The sequence below is a fragment of the Anthonomus grandis genome, chromosome 1 (assembly GCF_022605725.1).
Source record: "Anthonomus grandis grandis chromosome 1, icAntGran1.3, whole genome shotgun sequence".
Taxonomy (NCBI): Eukaryota; Metazoa; Arthropoda; class Insecta; order Coleoptera; family Curculionidae; genus Anthonomus; species Anthonomus grandis.
Genome location: NC_065546.1, coordinates 13,310,502 through 13,331,690, shown reverse-complemented (window position 1 = coordinate 13,331,690; position 21,189 = coordinate 13,310,502). Strand labels below are relative to the sequence as shown.

The 21,189-nt window shown below is 30.6% G+C and overlaps 1 protein-coding gene across 4 annotated transcripts in view; it reads left to right on the top strand.

The window, feature by feature from the left end:
* The window catches only part of LOC126750633 (vasoactive intestinal polypeptide receptor 2-like), a 263,640-nt gene that overhangs the window by 208,508 nt on the left and 33,943 nt on the right, over nucleotides 1-21,189 (top strand). Inside the window, exon 1 of one of the 4 annotated variants that reach the window (XM_050460315.1) lies at nucleotides 11,395-11,414. The exons of the other annotated variants lie outside the window; for them this stretch is intronic. The gene's annotated coding sequence lies outside the window, so the exon portion shown is untranslated. Of the gene's footprint in view, nucleotides 1-11,394; nucleotides 11,415-21,189 lie in introns of those variants that run through there. 4 annotated transcript variants of the gene reach the window in all.

Below are 21,189 nucleotides of genomic sequence, written 5' to 3'. Positions count from 1 at the left end.
TTTTATTTTACATGTCTAAATGCTCTTATGCAAAATATTAACAAAATGTTTATTAATGTGTAGGTAACTTTAAACAAAAGGAAACTAAGTAATAAAACTGGTGGTAAATAATATATGATACACCTGTGATTACACAACAAAATCACTTAACTCTGAAATGTCAAATAACGCTCTTCTTCCACGTTGAATTGGGACATTTATGCCCATAATAATTTCCTCATTTCTATAAAATATCTGGTCTTTCTTTTGAGGCCACTTCCACTGCTTTCCAACATGTTCCATCACATTTACTATCGCTGCTATGCTGTATACGGTCGTACTTGACCTGGAAAATACTTTCCTTCAAATTTAACAACGACGTACTTTCCCTCTGACTTTTCTGCTTTTTGGGCTACAGTTATTTCTTCCCGTTCATCTTCATCACTGGAAAAATGTCAATCCCATGGACTGGTTATCACTTTCCATGTATTTAATTTGGTCTTGATTTTCACTGGAACTATCTGATGTTGATCCATTATCTCGACCGCTTTTTAGGCGTTTCTTTTGTTGGATGCCGGGGGGTACAGGTTGAGGATCATCGTTGTTTTGCGTATTCTCAGCAGAAATGGGAGCAGATAGGATGTTAAAATCACTACTACTTATGCTTTTACCTGGTGGAATCCATGACCTCGTTTCGATCTAAAGGATGCCTGTCTGTCTAAAACCAGATCTTAGGCTATCAGGTCCTCTTTCTTCTAACTGACTCACCAGCTTTTTTAAAAGGCTTGGAAATTTATCCTTTGGTATGGAAGAGACTCTGCTGCCGTAGTTGCTTGCCTTCCACTCGTTTAAAATTTTGCACCATTTTTCCTTCATTGGGCGGAAGAAGGCCACGTCAAGTAGATGCGTTGTATTAGGAGGTAAAGGTATAAAGCGAATATTATTAGCTTCACATGCTTGAATGATCTGCTGATTTAAATGTGAGCTAAGATTATCTCCTATAAGGGCCTTTTGCCCTTCTTGCCGTTTTATTATTGGCAGCATAAGATTTAAAAACCAATCCTCAAAAACTTGGTGGTCAAACATTTTCAATCCATGTATTCCATAATTTTTGAGATTTATAATTAATATAAAGTAGAGCTAATTGAACCTCGGCATTTCAGCATACCAGAGAAGTACAGACTTTGGAAGGTTTCTGATTCGCTCAGGGTACTTTGTTCCCATTTTGGTTATTATTTTTGTCTGGCCTGGGACGTCAACAAGGTTTGTTTCGTCATAATTCCATATATTTTCTGCAGGAATTCCTTCTAACTCAGCCTCCAAATTATCAAAGAAATTTTTTATAGTTTCTTCATCAGTGGCAGACCTAGCATGTGTAATAGTCTACGCGATTCTCTGTGAAAGCTGCGGTTGTCGCTTCAAAAAGGACTTGACCCAATCAGGTCCTGGCAAATTGTTTTTAAAAGGCTTTTTTGCCTTGACGTTCTATATACGATTTAACTATACATCTTAGATCAAACGTGCTTACGGGAAAACCAAAAGTTGACACAGTGATAATACGGGCGGCAAAGGCATCTTCTTCTTGGTCGGTAAATACTTTTTGTTGTCCAGGCCTGTTTTTGTGCCGTTTTTTAATTTTCAGCCATAAAGTATTTCGATGTATACCATATTTTTCCGCAGCACCGCGTAATGATATTCGTTTATTTTTTATATTATTAAGAGCTTCAGCTAACGTTTCTTCTGTATAGTTTTTGTAGCTGCGGCAGCCAATTTTTTTTTTGTACGCCCTTGGCATTGTATCCAAAAGAAAACAATTTTTTTGGTCTTTGTTTAACAGGTAAGGGGCTACTTTGTGACATTTTTTTTGTCACAAAGTCGCTCCTCGTTTTGTAAATTTTTCGTTTCTTGTTCTCTCGTTTTCTCGTTTGTCGTTGCTTCTTTTTTCGTAAAAATAGAAAAAACAAATTTAAAAAAATTTACTTAGTTAAAAAATCTTTCACGGTTTTTTGCGCTCAATAGAAAGTTTACACACAAATCGAAAAACACCTGTTTGCCTAATTTTCAACTCTGCTTTGGTATGAGGATGAGGAGCGATGTTTTGCTACCGGCTTTTGTCATATTGACCTAGATGGCGCACCCGGTACACTATTGTTATATGAAATTTAAATCGTTCTATCGTTTTTAGCGACCTGGTAAAAAAATTAATTTCAGTTAAAAGTGGCAATGTCACAAAGTCGGCTGTAGTGTCACAAAGTAGCCCTACTTTACGGTATGATTAAAGTTAATAATAAGAACTAATAAAAATAAGTGGCGTTTTGGATATAAATCACTGATTTTCAGTGCCTTTGCATTTATGCGATCTTTTTTGGATGAAATTTATTAACGGATTTATATATTTTAAGACCTTAGGTCCTGTGATAGCTATAAGAAACGTGCTATTATGAGTGATTTTTAATAAAACTTAATCTTATATTTAAGTGTTTTATATTAAGTTAGCAAATGCCTATATGTGACATTTCCGAAGCTCCTGAATTCAGTCCAATAAATTGTTTTTATCCTGATATTCCTTCAAGTCTCGAAATAAATTGACGATGTTCGGCCGCGAAACTGGAAACATAAAATTAAAAATAAAGCAAAAAATTAAATGTTGCCATTATTACTAATATTGTCAAATTGAATATTAATTAAGGGAATACTAAATTGAAATTTTGAAATCACTTATGATTAATAATATTTAAGAAAAAGTTAAAGGAAAGTTAAGAAAGTTTTTCAAATAAAATAAATTTTATTTGTGGTCTTATTTAGTTTGTGATTATTTTTAGACTGGATACATATATTTTTTTTTTTGGAATTGAAATTTTCTTATAAATTTGACTAAAATATTTAAACAAATGATTTTTAATAGAAATAATTTAGAAAAAAAAATTATTTTTAGACTTTAAACCCAATACAAATAAGATATTATAATAGTAGTCTATATGTAGTTTCTACTAGTATGAAAAGAATACTCCAAAAAATATAAGCGGATATTCTGGAAATATTTAGGTAAGACATTGACTGAATAGAGAAGTTCTCAATAAATGCTAGAATATTCCTGTAAAGAAAACAAGATTCATTTAACGCGTTAATAACAAGTTTTAATATACAAGGCTTCATTAAGAGTTAATTGGTCGGAAACATTTTTCGTATGTAGACATAATTATTTCTTTTCAGTATCTGCATAATTTATCGCTTTTAAATGTTCTTTTATTATACAGTGCATCCCAAAAGTTATGTCTAAATTAATTTAAAATTCAGGGGTGTGTTCGAAAAAAAAACATTCGGACCCGTCGATTTTTATTTCAAGTTGCGCATTTTTGTACGTGAAATGTGTATATACAGGGTTGCTCAAAAATAAATTACGACCATCAACTTAATTTTTTCAAATGAAAGCACCTTTTTTTATTTCATTTTTGAATTTCGCGTGGAATTCTACGTATGTTTCATGCATCATGTCCTATACCTAAAATCAACAGTTATCGAAAAAAAGACGACCAAACATTATTATTGAAGTTCACCTTACGAGTCACCTTATCTCTGAGAATTTTTATACAGAGCAAAATTCCATTCATTCGTGTTTTTCATTATTGGCTGGTGACCGTGTATTTTCATAGAAACTGTATGACAGTTGTACGCCAAACAGATATTGTCAAGTGTGAAGTGTACGAGCAAAGTTGCGGCTTTCACAATGGTAAAGGTAAAGTTAAATGGTAAAGTGGTAAGGTAAGTAATGAGAAAAAAAAGAAATTTTGTGCATGCTTGGGTTTGGTGATAGAACACGTACTCAAAGAAAAGCTGCTCAATTATTCAATGAAATCCATCCTGATCGTCCTCCGATATGTCAAAAGGTGGTGAGTAGAATAGAGGCTAAATTTATAAAATTCGGTCATGTTATAGATCTGCCGAAATCTGGTCATCCTGCTCGAGATAAAAATGAACAACTTGACGTTTTGCTTTATTTGGAAGAAAATCCATGCACTCCTCTGTCGCAGATTGGGGCAAATTTACACATCGCGAAATCTATAGTTCACCGAACAGTTAAAAAGCACAAATATCACCCCTGCAAAGTTACTCCTGTGCAAGAGTTATTTTAAGAGGATTTCGATAGGCGAATTGAGTTTTGTAAACGCTTACAAAACATGTGCAATCTAAATAATAATATAGTAACAAATATTATTTTTTCCGATGAAGCCACGTTCTGTTTGAATGGTAGTGTGAACAAAAACAAGACAAAAGAGACAAAATTGTCGATATGGAGCAACAGAAAATCCGCATTGGATGATGGAGGTAAACACCCAGTACCCTCAAAAAGTAAATATGTGCTGTTGAATAGTGCACGGAAGAGTAATAGGTCCCTTTTTATTTGAACAGACTGTAACGGGACAAGTGTATCTCGATTTTCTCCAATTTGAATTAGTTTCAGCATTACTAGCTTTATTTCCAAATCCATTGGACCCAGACTATCCCGACGAAAAACTAATTTTCCAGCAAGATGGCGCTCCTCCGCACTATGCTGCCACTGTGCGTACATTTTTGGATGAAACCTTTACCAATCGGTGGATAGGAAGGAGAGGACCCATCGAATGGTCTGCTAGGTTGCTTGACCTAACAACAATGGACTTTTTTTTTGTAGGGATACCTCAAGACGAAGGTATTTCTTAATAGGCCAAATAATCTAGACGACTTAAAAGAGAGAATTCGCAGAGAAGTGCGCGCCATAACTCCGGAAATGATTGAAAAATGTGCAACGAGACTTTATTGATCGCCTTGGATATTGTCAAGGCGTGAATGGCAATCATTTTGAACATTTAACTTAATTTTTGTTATTTTTTTTATTTGTTACATGAATCGTCTTTTTTTGGATAACTGTTGACTTTAGGTATAGGACATGCTGCATGAAACATACGTAGAATTCCACGCAAAATTCAAAGATGAAATAAAAAAAAGTGCTTTCATTTGAAAAAATGAAGTTGAGGGTCGTAATTTATTTTTGAGCAACCCTGTATATACAAACTTCACGTACAAAAATGCGCAACTTGAAATAAAAATCGGCGGGTCCGAGCGTTTTTTTTTCGAACACACTTCTGAATTTTAAATGAATAACTTTTGGTATGCACTGTATATTATGGGTCATTCACTATAGTTCATAAGTAGATTTATTACAGCTATTACAGACAGTAATTTTGACTTCTCTGGATCTATTATGTACAATCAAGTAAACGTAGAATCACTTTAGTGAACTTTTTCTTTTTGAAGATCGAAGGTCAAAGAACAGGTCTCTTTTTAATTTTGTCGATAAAAGCGGAATATATTCAAGAACCTATAATTTCTAATAGCGGTATTAAGTTATATTTTCAAGACGCTGCATTTGAGAACTGAATATGAAAGAGAGAAAAATACAGTCATAAATTGTCTGATATAAACCCAAACAAGGAAAAAAGCAAAAATAAATATTTCTTATTTGATGATATCGTCTATGTAGATTTATTATTTTGCGTGCTTTTTGTGTTTATTTGTTTGCGATTACGTTTATAATTGACTCTGTAAAAGTTTGTATCTCTTTTTATATGACAGAAATAATATATTTTTAATATTTAAATAAAAAAAATCTTTTTTCTACTTTAGTGCGTAAAGTACTCACTTCTCAGGGCTTATAAAGTTTAATTTTTTTATGCACTAGTGCGTAAAAAGTTATTTAACTTTTACTTGATAATTTCCCATTCATAAAAAAACGATCATTTTATACACTTGTCAGACAACCTAAAAATTGATTTTAAAATATTTCTTAGCAAATACGAACTATAAAGTGTAGTTCAGGCTAAATTATTGACCAATTGAAAGGTAATGGTAGAGAAGCTTATAATACCCAAAAAAATGCATTTCCTGGTAGAGGGAGGTTGAGAATGCATACGTATTTTGGACATTTGATTCAAAAAAGAAAATAACATTTTTGTATCGGTTCAATCAAAATATCCTCATGTTCTTCTGGTAATATAGTTTACTTACTATTCAGATTGACGGATTTAATTTATTCATATAAAATGCTTTTATATAGGGGGGTATAAACATTTTTATAATTTTGTCTCACTTTCAAATATATGTACCTAAAACCATTTTTAGTAATCAAGATATAAATAATAAATTAGAGACATGTGAGTGACTTTCGTCAAAAAAAGGGTGGGATCAACCCTACAGATTAAAACAAATTTTTTTTTCGATATATACATTTCGTATATTTTAGCTAGAGTTCTCGTCAAAGAGGGTGTAGAATCAGTCGTATATTGTAAAAAAAAAATCCTTTAAAAATGTTAATCACTTTTAAATATGCCTAAAACAGTTCTTAGCAATCAGAATACAAAAACTAGATTATAGACACCCGCGTAAGCTTCATCAAAGAACAATAAAATAAACTCCAAAGTTAATCAATTCCTCAATAAATTTAAAAAAAATGTGAGTCTCACTTTCAAATACAACATGCTATAACTTGAAAATTGATGTGTAACGAGAAAATAATAAACAAAATAACACGTCTCAGAGACACATTTTTTTAGAATGAGGGAATGCAAAATCACACATATTCTCCACCACACCACGAAGATAATAAAAATTTTGAATTGGTTACATTAAAGTACTTATTTTTGTTTTGCTTTTATGGACTTACCTACTTATAATGACGTAGGTACATGTTCTAGAACAAGCTGTATAGAATATTAAACATTATTAAATAGTTATAGTAAGTATAGGGGAGGGTGGGCCACCATGAGACGGAAAAAGTTTTTTAAAATTAAAAAATATAGTTTTGTGTAAATGTTAGGTTTTAAAGAATGATATTTATAATCATGTTAATCTTAAAACAAAACATTAAAAAAAGTTTTAAATTAATAGTTTTGCGAGTGAATTTTACAACATTCTTTTTTTTTAAGATGTATCATGGAGGCCCAGAAAAGTGGGCCACCATAAGACATAAGACATATGTGAAAAAAACATGTTTTTTATAAAACTTTATTAAATGGCGGTTTTGACAACTAAAAATATGTACTTAAACGAAAAAAACACAAAAATATAAGATTTGTCAATGTAAAATATGCCAAAAATCAAACAATCATTTATTTTTCTTGGTAAAAAAAGAACTTTAGCGTAAATTTATATTGCTAAACTGAATTTCGAATTTTAGACATTCCTGTAAACGTTCTGTTTTACCCAAATGAGATTGTGGCGGTAAGATCATTTAGCGTCATTTAAAGGAACCATTCCTACATCAGGTTCCAAAGGATATATGAAATGTCCGCTGAATTTTACCGACTTCCGCAAAAACTTTACTTCTACTTCATTGCTGGAACTTTCCAGATTTATCACTTTTCCAACATAGAATATATTATCATTTTTGGCACTAAATGACACTAATACAAAGTCGTCAGGTTTGCGATTTCGATCCAGTTCTTCAAATGCTGAAGGATCATTCTCGGGAATCCAGTCTGTGGAATCCTGGTCAGAGTCGGCAAAAGATAAACTTCCATCTTCCTCAGACGAAAATATATCATTGAAATCAACCTTCTTTTTTTTGCAAATAAATTCCGGGTGGCAGCTTTTTATTTGTCATCTTTGTGTTTTCTTTTTAATTTGTCTTTTTCAATTTTTTCCTGGTATTTTTTTTAAACATATTTTTCTCAGGGTATCAGTGGGAATGCAGTAATTTTTCTACGCTGACTATTAGAAACCTTTCTCATTCCTGCTTTTGGGTATCCCTTAAATATTTCTGGGCTTATAAACAATTTCAATTTTGGTGACTGATCATTAAGTGTATCATTGGTAACTGTCTGAGCTACTTTAGATGATGTTGATGAAGTATTTTCATCCACGGTGGAAACTTCTGTATTGTTAATATTTAAAATTTCTCTATCGGTAACAGAGCTGCACAGGAAATCGTCATTCGTAAAGACATTTTTGTCAAAAGGGTAAATTCCGGCCTTCTTGAAGCCTGATTTTATATTGGACGGAGTCATAGACCGTTCGAATACTATTCCAACACAAGCAGCAATTTCGTAAATGGATAATGGATTACCCGGATGATGCAAAAGCCAAGAGTCAACTGCAGTATTATAATTCGCCTTAAATGGCGCAAATACTGATATGTCCAGTGGCTGCAATCTATCACTACAATGTGGTGGAAGTGTGACTGGAATGACTCCATTGTTCTTAGCCAAATTCAGAGTTTTAATCCCAAGGTGGCTCTCATGATTGTCCATGATTAAAATAGTGGGATTTTCTTTGGACGACCCACTATGTCGAATAAAATGTTCCATAACAGACGGAAATAATTCGGAGTTCATCCAACCTGAAGTAGAAGCCAGTCCTAATGTTCCTGCCAGTGCCCCGTTTAACATATGATTTTTAATTTTTTTTCTGGGGAACACCATTATTGGGGGCAGTGTATTACCAGTAGCACTTATTATGCAACATGTTGTAATCAAAACTCCTCGGTCTCCACTAGTACATTGACTTACTTGTTTGATACCTTTCGACGACAGAACTTTTTTTGGTTTTTGAACAGTTGTTGTTCCAGTTTCGTCTAGGTTATAAATCTGTGTACCGTCAGAAAACTTCTCAGACCGACTATACGCTTTTTCAAGGTTGTCAAAAAATTAATTTACATTATGTTTGTTAAACGAAGTTGCTCTTGAAAGACTACATCCTTCTGGTTGACGTATGCTTAATTCTTTTGCATGTCTTTTTAAAAAACCCCGTAACTAGTCGATACCAGCAGGTATCTTTTGTAGTTTTCCCGTAGCACATTTTCGAACATTTAATAATGTAATTGACTAAATCCTTTTCTTCCTCTTTATTAAAAACCAGGCGATGCTTATAATTGCTTTTCATTAAAACAATGTCATTGGGATTGGCTTTATTTTGTTTTTTTTTAACATACCTTTGCAACGTTTGAAACGATAAATTGTTTTCTTCTGCAGCTTTCCTAAGAGACAACTTAACTCCTTTTGATTTGTTCCTACTAAAACTTGCTGAACCGCTCTTTTCATATTTTCTTCTTTAAAGGTTCCTTTTTGGCTCTTTTTTGTTCGTCCTCTTGACATCTGCAAAGGTAAAACAATATGCTAGCAGTAGTACACACTAGGTTATACACTACTACATTCAAATAAATTGCATTATTGTGGCTCATTTGTATATTTAGGAAGAAATATTATTATTATTATACAGTAAAACTAAAGTTGTCTTTTAAAAGTTACATTTAAAAATTAGCTAAAAGGTCAATTTACAAATGCATATAACTGTCTTACCTTTAGGGTTTATAGATCACTCAAAAAAAAAATATCAAAACAATACATGAAAAAAAAATCGACCTCGCCACGTGCACTTTCCACAAAATCTAGAAGACGACTGATCCAGCGGCGCGAAAAAATTTATATTCAGGTCATGCGCTTACAGAATAGTATATTGTGCGACCGATAGATGGCTATCGCGTAAACGATTGGAAATATAAAGATGTCTCATCGTTGCCCATGTCTCATAGCGGCCCACCCTACCCTATAAATAAATATACAAACAGTTATAGTAAGTGTACAAATATGAAAATTATAATATAGCGAAGTGGTATATTCTACTGAAAATGTAAAAAGAAAAACCAAACAAATGTAATACCAAAATTGTCATTTATAGCTTAAAATGGGATTTAAGTTCTAGATGGGTTTCGAATTTCCATGCCTCTATTATGCATAAAATCTATGATTTCAGGCAGTAAAATAAAAAATCTTGCCAAAATGAATCTTCCCGCCAAATCTAAAACAATAAAACCAATAGCCGATACCGTCGTTTGCGCAGATCAAGCCGAACAAGCGTCGCGCATTTCTTATTTTGATTCAAGCTAGCACCAGCCGTGCGTGCGTTGTTGCCAAATGATACTAAACTTATCGGCGGTTCAAGAAATTGTAAGACAAATGCCTGTTTGCAAATGCAAGTTGTATGTCCATTCTCAAAGGTTTATTATTAATTTTTTTATAATGGTTTTTCGATATAATGTTTCTAAAATTGATGTACATAGCTAGAGACGTGTGGAAGCATTTTTTTAGATATTTTTTTTTTTTTAAGTAAAAATATCAAAATTTTAGAAATTAAAAAAACTAGCACCTATCAACTCTTGAAAAAAATATGTACATTTCACTAGTGAAAACCGCATTAAAAAATATTGTAAAATTTAAAAGTTATCTAGGAAACAGGAATTTATGAGTGAATAATGCCCTTAACGGATCTTAACGAAAATATCCCTAATTATCTCTTATAAAACTACATATCTTTTGAGATAAAAAAATTTAAATATTTGCTTGAATTTATCTTTTTATTTTTATTAAAAAAACTATTTTTTTTTAAATATTGTCTTAAGACTTTGCTGGTTTACAAGGTTCAATTTTTTTTTTCAATAATATTGCTACAATAAAATTTTAAGTAATTGTTTACAATTTGTTTTAGTCATTAAGAAATAGAAACACTGATTCCACTGATCAATAGCAATAGTACACGAACTTTAACTTTCAAATTAAATATTGAAATACAGAATTAAATATTCTCCTCTATATATTAATTATGTTATTTTTGTATCTTTATTATAAAAAAAGTCAAACTTTTATTTGTTAAAAATTTTTTGATTTTTATCTGAAAAAATTTGTAGATAATAACATAATAAGAAATGTTCTTGTTAGGTTTTATTAAAATTAAATGAAATTTTTGAGGAAATGAAAAAATAAAAAACAATAAATTTAAAAAAAAACCGTAATAAAATATTTTAGCAATGTAATGCGATTTTTCGATCCTGTTATGTTCTTTTACTATTAACAATACAAGATAATACTAATTTTCCTCAATCAAATCTTTTTTTATTAGAACAACTTGCAAATAAATATATTAATATTTAAAGTAAACAATCTTAGAACATTGAAAGCCTTTCAATGTGCTAAGTAAACAATTTATGAATCAAATATATTTATGTATTGTTATCCAAATATTCCTATACATAAAAATGATAAAACTGTTTGTATAAACAGTAACAAGAGATTTTTAGAATAAATTTGATTCAATTAATTGAATCAAGAATTAAATAAAAAATACAATAATTTATAAAGACCCTGTATAGGAAGTAATAAGTATAGCGGAATTGTGTCGCATAGAGACTCTACATGATTTCGTTTGTAAGGTCGCTGGGGCAGTTAATAACATTACTTTTCGATTAAAATCATTGTACAATATATCATTGCTTAATAACCGAACTTGACCATTTTACTGTTATCATAATTTTTCTTTGATTGAGGTGTAAATGCCAACCATAGTGCGACATCACGTAAATAGCTTAGTAGTTTGATAAATTGACTTGAAACTGCAAATTATACAAGGTGAGTCGATATGATATATATCTGTTGTAAATAAAATTTATAGAAATATTTTATAATACAATTTTTCTTTAAAAAAGCTTGATCTAAGCCATATTAAGGTAAAAGGTTCCGTAGGGCTAAGTCAGTTTGTGAGTTTTTTAAGAAAAAACAATATTTTTTTAATTATTAAGATACTCAAAAACAATAAATATAAAGAAATAATACATATATAAAAAGATTGTGAAAAAAGGAAACAAACCAAATATCCTTGACAATGATTTATATTAGCATTATACTTTATTTTATTAATATATATTCTTTTTGGGACACAAAACTGTAGTTAACTTTTATATTATTTTTCAATAGTATGCATATTTTTCTTTTTCTTTGTAAATTCTAATTTTCTATTCTTTTGTGTTTTTTTAAAGTAGATCTTTTTATTGGCCCTTAATGTTATCGCTAAGAAAGACAATAATTTTACCTTTTTTCTCTTTCGTCCTTTCCTTCCAGTTTGATTTGATTAGAAAAGAAAAACTGGCAATATTAGATAATTTTGCTTTATTATTAATTTTCATGTAAAATGCATTTAATGGCGCTGTATAAGAGGCCGATTGGAGAAAGCAAATATTTGTATAAATAGCTACATTTCTAAAATGGTTTCCTTGCTATAACTTCTTATTTATCTTCCCATATCTTCAGAACTTGAAACGGGCTATTTAAGATTAAGCATATGACATTATTATATATAGAGTATTAAAAAGTTAAATATTATACAAAGAAAAAATTATTACAATATACCTGCCGCATTATCTGAGGCAAATGTACTCAATGACTTCTTTGCTACTTCTGATAAATTGAATGACACTACTTGCAAATAAAAAATTTCCTTCTATCAAAATAACTAACAAAGCTCTCAATTTCCCCAATATACTAAATTTTAATTTTATGGATGAGATTACTTTAAAAGAAATTATAGCATTAATTGGTACTAATTCAGTAGGCCATGATGTATTATCAATAAGAGATGTTATGGCTTGCTTTCCGTTTTATAGAAAACCGCTTCTTAATATTATTAATTCTTGTATCATAGAAAATCAATTTCCAGACTTGTGGAAAAAAGGAAGAAATCATTAAACCATTTTCAAAAGTCTCAGATCCCAAAAAGCTAAAGATTTACGCCCTATAAGTATTTTACCTGTTTTGTCTAAGGTTCTAGAGAGACACATGTTTAATCAAATTATTGCATTTTCAAATGCCTATAAAATTATACCTTAATGTCAGTTCGGGTTTAGGTTTAGAAATTTAGTACAACCACTTGTCTTTTAAATCTTAGGAATGATATCAGGAACTATGAAGAACAAAAACAACTAACAACCTTATGTTTGCTGGATTTTAGTAAGGCATTTAACACTCTAAATCATGATATGCTGCTAGCTAAATTGAATTTATTTAGTTTTTCTAATACTTCAATTGCCTTACTAAGATTCTACCTGACCAGCAGGTTTCAATGCGTGGAGATTGATTCTCACCCCGTATACTCAAAATCTGAATTTATTTCTTTTACCACTGGGGTACCTCAGGAATCTCTATTAGGACCCTCATTACTCTTATTATACGTAGCTGCTATGAAAAATACTATATTTTATTCAAAACTACAACAACACGCAGATAATTCTCAGATTTATACATCGTTCTTATTGAACTCCTTACTACACTCACAAACACAATTTAATTCCGACTTAAATAATTTACATATATATGCTAAGGCTCATAATTTGAAACTAAACACTTCAAAATCGTATCTCTTAGAAGTAAGAAGATCCAATAAAAATAACATAGAACATGTTATGTTATGTTATCAAAACTTTGTGGTTCAAATAGAAATCAAGTACCTAATGCTGCAAAAAATTTGGGTATTATTTTGATAATACTTTGTCTTTTTCAGAAAATATTTAAATAATCTACAGCGTACTTATCGTGAAACCAAGTATATTTTTTTCAATTCTTTAATATTACCATTGTTTGATTATAGTGATGTAATCTACAATAACTCAATTACATCTTCAGTTTCATCTTCTAATCAAAAAGTGCAAAATTCCTATATGCATTTTTCCTTTAATATTTGCTACAGAAGTCATATCACCCCATATCTTAATATTCATTTTATTCTTTCAATGTCAAAAAATCGTAAATATCACATGTTCTCTTTCATATACATAATTTTAAAGTCGGGAAACCCACCATATCGAAGAAAACTTTTCAATGTGCATGAACACAACCGTAATACCAGACGGTTTAATATTTTTAGGGTTCCTCAACGTACAACAGCGGCTTTTCAAAAATCATTTAGTTACGTTGCAGTTCATTTATGAAACAATTTGCCTCATTTTGTTAAAGATTATTCTTTTTACAAGTATAAGAAATACATAAAAAATATGCTTATGCAGTCACAGTATGATGCTTAATAAATAAATATGTATTGAGATGAATGTGAATTGGATTTTTTCCAGTCTCTTTTCATTCAGGTTGTGTCATATTCATGTAGCTGTACTGGGTCAAGCCTACACTTACATTTTCGTCTCGCATTTAACAAGATATACCTGTATCATATTATATACAATGTATCCGTAAAGTAACGGATAAATTCAATAAAAATGAAATGGACTGTTTCTGAAATAAATGCCCGAACCCGTAGAATTTAATATTGGGTGACCCAAATAAAAAGATACGACGTCATCAATATGTTTTTTAAATGAAAACCACCACTTTTCTAATACAGAATCAGAAAAAATGCATGTTTTTTACAAAGGATATGGTACAAATGAATAGTGTTTCTCCGAAACCAATCATGCACAAGATGTCGATTCTTTCACGTTTGGTTAATTTGCTCATATTTCATACAATAACAGTAGGTAATAAAGTGTAGTTACTAATAAAACGCAGGATGACACTGCTTTCGTCTCTCAAAAAGAATAAACACCACTTGCAAATGTAAAAATACTTGAAATAGTTGCACCAAAATACCAACATTTAATTTAGATATGTATTTCTTTAATTTTACATTTTGTCATCGTTTTTCGTTCAAAATTGCTTATGTAACCATTATTTATTTTGTACCATATCCTTTATAAAAAAATGTGTTCTTTTTGATTCTGCATTAAACAATTGTGGTTTCCAGTTAAAAAACATAATGATGACGTCATGTCTTTTTTTGAGTCACCCTGTATATTTAATTTCCACGTAGAAAAACCCTCAACCCAATATTAAAATCGACAGAAATGGTCCATTTCATTTTAATTAAATTTATCCGCTACTTTACGGATGCACTGTATATTTATATATATTGGATGTGTTTCCTCTCCTGTACTTCCCTGATTCAGTCGTTGCCTACCCCTGCCCTGTGTACATAAATATAAATAAATTGTTTTTTTTTAAGCTCTCATTATGAAAATGAGTCGAAAAAAATAATTTTACGTAATTTTTTTTTGTTTTCTTTTTATTTTGTTTCTTTTTTTGTTGCTTTTTCTTAAGGATGTATCACTTAAAAGTGCCTCTTGCAGAGATACTTTTGAGAGACGGTTTTTATCGAGATGCATTCCTATTTGCTGACTTCACTTACATCATACGTACAATTAGTCTGTAATTTTTGTTATTGGCAAATAAACGTTTTGAATTTAAATTATTAGCAAAGTCTATATATGTTGAAACATATCTAGACTTTGTTATTAGTAAGTGTAACATAATTGGCTTAGTGGCTCGACAATGCGAATGCGATGGCAACAGTGGGTAGTGTAAAGCACCGTGTAAAAAAACTGATTTTAAAATTAAGAATGAAAAAACATGAAACAATAGCAATATAAACTTAAGAAAAAATAAAGTAAATATATAATTTAGTACATTCTAGTTAACACATATCATCCAAAAAATGTCTTTATTATTGTCCAATAAATAATTTTCTTAAATTTAGATTTAGATAGAATTTTTTTTTCTTGTTGAAATATGTTAAATATGTATTTATATTTTTTGTTATATACTGATAATAAAGTAACTAGGGATCAGGGGTACTGTTTCTCTACAAAAATAAAAAATGAAATAATGGTAAATAATTTAACATCAAATTTATTTTTTTTTTTAATTAAGTTAGCTTAAATCTTAAATCTAGTCCGAAGGTCAAATAAAACCAAGGTACAGGGTGATAAACTTAATGTAATTTTTTTGAATTTTGGCCATAAATAATATATTATTATAATATAGAGAAATAAATGATTATTCTTCTTTTTTTACTTTACTTTATTTATTACTATTATTTTTTACTTTATTCTTCTATTTTAGCAACATTTTTACAATTGTTTTTTTATATGATAAATCCTAAAATTTAAACTTTTTATGTCATAGGAAAAGAGTAGAATATAGAGAATTAAAATTATCACCAGCAACATTTTGATTTTTTTAAACGCCGTAACTTTTTTAGGCTTGGCATAATTTAAAACATGCATTGTGCAAACGGTTATGGTTAAGAAAGGTACACTTCAAAAATCTTGCTACGATTCGCCCTTTTCGAGATATTTACATTTAAAGTTTTCAATGTGCTCAAGATAAAATTTTATTTTCCTACTTCAGGTTAAAATACTTATTACGTAGGCTGTGCCTGACAATATGAATTATTATAAGTGTCATTGCTATTGTCAGGATTTATGTTCTTGTCAGTTACTTTGATGAGTGGTTATAAAAATTCAAACTCACACATTTAGTAATGTTATTTATTACTTTTTATTGTATTCTTATTGTTAATTTTGTTAGTTATTGTTATTTAGTGTATCTGATGCATATAACGTAGAATAATCCACCTCGGCCTGTACGAAGTCCAGCCTTTAATCCATTCGATATTTGCAAATGAGGATACATGAAGTTAATGGTAAAAATATTAACTGCTTATGTCATTCCGCACATATCGATGGTCTACTAGCAAATATTCATAGTTATTTTAAATTTATCTTTTGTATTTTATTATTCAATCGAAATGTAGTAAAGCAATTTAAATAGCTCATGAATATAATTTTTTTGAGTAAATTGAAAACTTTAAATGGAAATATGTCAAAAAGCGTTATAATCGTAGCGAGATTTTTGAAGTGTACCTTTTTAAAGCAAAATAGTTACGAAATTTAAAAAAAATTAATGCTTGTTTTGCGAGTTGCTGGTGGTGGTCTATGGAATAATTTTAAAAATGGTTAGTTTTAAGATTTGCTATATAAAAAAAGATCATTGTCTAAATTTATAGCCAAAATTCATAACAATTTCATTAAGTGTATCACCCTGTATCTTGATTGTTTTTCACTTTTGGGCTAGGAAAGTTTAACTAAACCTCCATATTTTTTTAAACGAAATCTATAAAATTAATTACCATTATTTATAGGACATCCCGTATACGTTACCCAATTAGCAATTTTTTGACGCGACAACGTTGCATTGTTACGTTGTCTTAACGGTAGAGACAACCCCGCTTTATACCAATTTAAAAGAGATTTTTTTGGTTGTCTCAACGTTACACAGTGACTACCCGTTAAATTATTTGAGTAAAATAACCGTTTTGAAAGATTTACAAGCACTTAATTTATAAACGGAACATAGTTTACTGTAAAAAGATGTTATTTTAGCCCTAAATAACACGCGCGCCCTAAATTTATAGCGGATTTCGAAAAAAAAATAATAAGTAATTTTTTTTATTGGTTACATAAGAAACCCACTGTCGTTGTCCCTGGTTAGCCTGAAGCAAGAGGAAGAACGGAAGGACCTAACTTAAAATTTTAATAATTCAATTAATGTTTGCAGTTTGTTGCACGTATGCAGCACGTTTTTTTACAAACTTTAATAAACAAAAACATTAACTTTTACAAAAAAAAATCATAAGCTCTTCGAAAAATATAAACTCGAAATGTTAACATTACATTCTCATGAGTTCTCATTGCTGCTGCTATATAAATCCTAAAAAATCAAATTTAGTTAGTCTTTTGTGTAAAGAAAGTCTATAAACTAGGATATAGGGAAGAAACCATGAAGGAAACCATTTACAAAAAGTAAACCCAGTATTTTAACCTTTAAATATGTAAAATTTAATACAAACCTTTTCACCGCTATCTTCCGCCACTTCCATTGATTCTACATAATCCATATCAACTTTAGGTCAACTAGTTGTAGGCATTTTTGCTTCCATTGCAAGTTTTTTTTTGCGTCTGTAGTAAGTTGCAGAATAGTTAGTCTTTATATCTCTTCATTTTTTAAAGCAAAACGAAAATAATAAATCCCAATAATTCCAAGCAAAAAATTAATTATAAAAATAAAAATATAGATTAAGTAGGTTATGTTGAATTAATTATTTTTTTCTTCCTTTATTCTTTCTACCTTTGTTTTTCATCTTCTTCTTAAAACTCTTAACATGTCAAAAAGCTCCCTCTACAGCGTAGAGATGGGATTTTTAGTTCATTTACGTGAACTAGTTCACTCGGTCTCGTTCATAATCCAGAATAGTTCATTGAACTAGTTCACTAGTTCACAGTAGTTCACGTTTACTTTTATAGTATATAACTAGAATGAACAATTTTAACCTTCTAAAAATTATTCGAATGAGGAAAACATGATAAAATACATAGTTTTCAGACTTTTAGACGTTTAATTCAAAAAAATTTAAAACAACTAAATAAATAAACTTAATACAATGAAAAAAGGACAAATAAAATGGTTTTTATTTATCCAAAAATTGATAGCAACTGAATGAAATTTTTATTTAAACAACTTAAAAGGCTTTTTAAATTTTAAGACAAAAAAATAATTTTTTTTCAAAACTTAATTATGAGTCATAGTTGTTTGAACAACTAAGTTGGTATTCAAACACATGAATAACTCACCTAAGTAATAACTAATATTAAAACTACTAAAGATTGCTGTTAAGAAATAAAATTTGGGAATCTTTTTTAGATTTCAGCTGTGCAATTTTCGCGGAAACGTGAAGTATCGCCCTAAGTTCTGGCTCTATATCTTCCTGCGTGTAAAAGGTTTGGATATGCTGATACATTGCATAAACAAGGACTAGATTTTTTGAAATAGTAACGTTTTTCTCAGCACTGATTTCTTCTGTGAATTCTTGAAAAATTCGCAATATGTCTGTCAACTTTTCTAACATAGCCCAATCTGTGGCGGAAACTATTTAAGTCTGCGTTTTCAAGGGCTAAAGTGGAAATCAGGGCCTTTTTGATAGTAACCGCCCTTTCTACCATATCTAGAGTGGAATTCCACCGGGCTACGACGTCTTGCTTTAATTTAAGTTCAGGAAGCCCCATTTGCTTCTGAATTTCTTTTAGCTTTGCTAACGCCGAAGAACTTTGTTTGAAAAACGTTACTATCGCCTTAATTTTATTTAAAAGGTCTGAAATATTCATCAAATCATTTTGGACTAGAAGGTTAATTGAATGAGCAAAACAACCTTTGGACTTCCACCCACCATTTCTCACAGCCGCCAGAATATTTGCTGCATTGTCACTAACAACGCAGGTTATTTTATTATCTATTTGAAATTGTTCAAATTTTGATCTTAAGATTTCTTTCAGGTTTTCGGTGGTATGCCTTTCATTATACTGGAAACAATCAACTAAATGTGATTTAAGAGTTATTAAGCCATTTTATTCTAATAAATAATGAGCTGTCAGTGCAGTAAAATTATCATTATTTATTGAAGTCCAGGAGTCTGTAGTTACACTTACATATTCGACGGTAATAAGTGCTTCAATTTTTTCTTTTATTTTTTCATAACTTTTTGACATCAGACTCTCGCTTATTGTTTTTCGGCTAGGTACCTTGTATCCAGGAACAGCAAGTTCTATTAATTTGATAAATTCCGGATCTTCCACCATACTAAAAGGGTAGTATCTTTTGACAATCATCTTTAATAACTGAAAATCCAGTTCTTTGCTTTTAGAGAGAGGTATCGGCTTTGTTCTTCGTAAGTATGTTGAAATATCAGATTGCAGTTGACTCACCTTACATTTTTTACTCTGAGTATTGTGGATTTCGCTGGGTCCAAGGTCATAGTCATGATTTACAAATATAATTATCCAATATTAAATTAACGAAATTAAAATGAGCGGATTAAAAAGTATAGTTAATTTTTCTTAGAATCGTTTTAAAAACGAATTATTTTAAACGCAAGCAAATATTGAAATAACTAGAATTTGCGGTAAAAGACTTATATCTATGTACAAATGCGCATTTCTAACTAAATTAACAGCCACCTTTTTTACACACTAAAAGAAATAAATATCTATTTTTATTTTTCCAGTTATTTTGTTTTTACTTGACACATTATTATTTATTATTTTCAAACCTTAAAGTTAACATATTATACGCAGTTCCAGTTATATTAAATATAACTTACCGTTTTGTGTTTGTCCTTCTGTGATTTTAGACATAGTTAACTAAGATGAAGCTATGAATGAATGATGAAGTATCAGTGTTCGAAACATGTGGCGGTGGCTCAGATCTTGTAGCGGCTATAGTAGGGTGAATCTTTTTTATATGTCTGGTCAAGTTTCCAACCGATCCCCCCGATATTGATAAAATTTGCTTATAGTGGCAACACTTTGTTTCTTAGACATTTTTTGATGTTATATAATGTGAAGTTATTATATACAATTATAAACTTTTCAGTTCACTGTATACTTCCACGGTCTTAACAAAAGAAAAAAAAGTCAAATATACTCTCACTAGTCACTGATAATAATTAAACATTAAACTGAAATCTATAAACTGGACAAAATTGAAAACATAACCTTTAAACATCGGGGAACCACCAAAACAAACCAAGCTTATAGCTGAAATGAACCGAATACGAAAGATCGGCACAAATGCAAAATGAGTCATTTGATTTTACGTTCAGTCGGTCTTGGTTCTGCTCCTAGATCCTTGTCACCTCGATCGCGATCGCGATCGCCTATCTAGTTCGCAGTGAACGAGCCTTTAAGGTTGTTGCGAACTAGTTCAACTCGTTTACTACGGAGAGTAGTTCATTCGAACCAGTTCGTTCGTGAACTAAACATCTTTACTACAGCGAAAATGCTCAACATAGACGATCAGGCAATGTAATACCCATTCGCTAACGGTGTGGAAACGTTGTTCTTACTGGGTTTTTGATTCGAAAAATTGTACACGTCGTTGTTTTAAGTGTAAATTACTACTGCTACCATCTATAGTAAAAAAATGCGTTGTGAAAACAGCAGTTTTACAACAGTTGCGATACAGGTGCAGTACGTCGAAGTTTGGTCGAAAATAAACATCGTTGAAAAACCAACTAAATTTTGCACTGAAAACAACGTTGCAACTAGTGAAAATAAGAGTAATCTCAACTTAGGTGACTGCAAATTGTTACTTATTGGGTATTTAAAAGTTTTACATTACTTTGTTTTTATACAAAGAAATTCTTGCCGGTCCGCAATTTTTATGAACTTATTTTTTTTTCATCCAACTTATTTTTTGATCGCATATTTGTTGCCCGAAATATTATCAATTCTTTTTGTAAGTTTTCAATTTTTAATTGGACTATTAAAGTCAAGACAGTTAAATTTTAAGAGTTCACGTGAAAAGATGCTTCGACAGGACATAATAGTGAGATTGACCGTGCAAGAATAGGGCTTTACTTTACTTGGAGAAGGCTACTCTCAACTCTCAAAGGTTTGTAGTTAATAGAGGTGGGGTTTGGCTCGTAAGTATTCTGTCTCGCACTTAAAATCGTAATGTTCAAAATAAGGCC